Source organism: Octopus bimaculoides, chromosome 24, assembly GCF_001194135.2.
Source record: "Octopus bimaculoides isolate UCB-OBI-ISO-001 chromosome 24, ASM119413v2, whole genome shotgun sequence".
NCBI lineage: Eukaryota > Metazoa > Mollusca > Cephalopoda > Octopoda > Octopodidae > Octopus > Octopus bimaculoides.
This window is the reverse complement of record NC_069004.1, coordinates 24,598,862-24,600,132: the sequence shown is the minus strand read 5'-3', so window position 1 is coordinate 24,600,132 and position 1,271 is coordinate 24,598,862.

The window sequence follows — 1,271 nt, the reverse complement described above, 5'->3', positions numbered from 1 at the left end:
ATTAGTGTTGTTTAATATATTTTGGCAAAATTGCTGTTTCTTTTCAGATATTATCAGAAAAAGGTAATTAAAATTAATTAAAATGGCAGATCTATCGGACTTTCAAAGAGGTTAAATTCTTGGTGCTCGTATGGCAGGCGCTAGCGTAACGAAAACAGCCTAAATGTTTGGTGTATCAAGAAGTACTGTCTCGAAAGTAATGACAGCCTTTGAGAAAGAGGGAAAAAATCTTCTCGCCGAAACAAAATTCCTGAAGAAAACCAAAACTTTCAGATAGGGACTGTTAGACTCTTACGCATGTTGTTAGAAAGGATCACAAAAGTATAGCTCCCAAAATATAAAGAACGACCCTTCATCAGTTGCCGGCTGTATATCTACTCCACATTTTGAGCAATTACGACAAGATGTGTCTTCGAGAAAACAGTTGCTCCCGCAGAGTAAAATAAAATTTGGGATTTGTGGAGGGTCAAAGTTGGTAACAAAAACAGGACCGTGAAAACAAACAATAAAGGTTGCTAAGCCATAATGATGTGAAGTGGTGAACACTGGAGGAACAAGCTATGACAGGAGAAGAGACGAAAAGAAAAATTGCTGATGGTCACGTGTGAGCAACGAGAGAGTAAAGGGGAAGAGTGAGAAAGAGAGAGGGGCAGATAGAGAACGGTGAAGAGCAGAGGGAAAGAATTAGAGAAAGCACGAGTGACTGCTTTTAGTTTCCGACTTCCAAATCCACTCACAAGTATTTAGTTGGCCCGAGGCTATAGTAGAAGGCACTTGCCCAGGGTCAATGCAGTATGATTGAACCGGGAACCATCTGGCTGGGCAGTAGACTTCTTACCACACAGTCACGTCTGCGCCTATGGGAATATATAACAAAGAAATATTGCCTGTCATTGAAATGTAAATGTACAGATGCATTATGGGAATTAGATTTCAATTTTGACTATATTACTTAGCAAACCACTATTTATTTCGATAGATATATTTATTTCTTCTGCCTCTTATAAACATACGGTGATGGTATGTTATTAGTTGCATATTGTGTATTGATCTCAGTCACACGCACTACCATGTGTGTACGCGTGTATGTGTGTATGTATGAATGTATGTATGTAATGATAAATGTATTATATAATACTGAATGTATGTGTCATAATATTTTAGGTTTGTATATATAAACTTGTAAATAATTTACGTATATATGCATATTGTATATATATGCACACACGCATATACATACATATATATATATATATGTATATATATATATA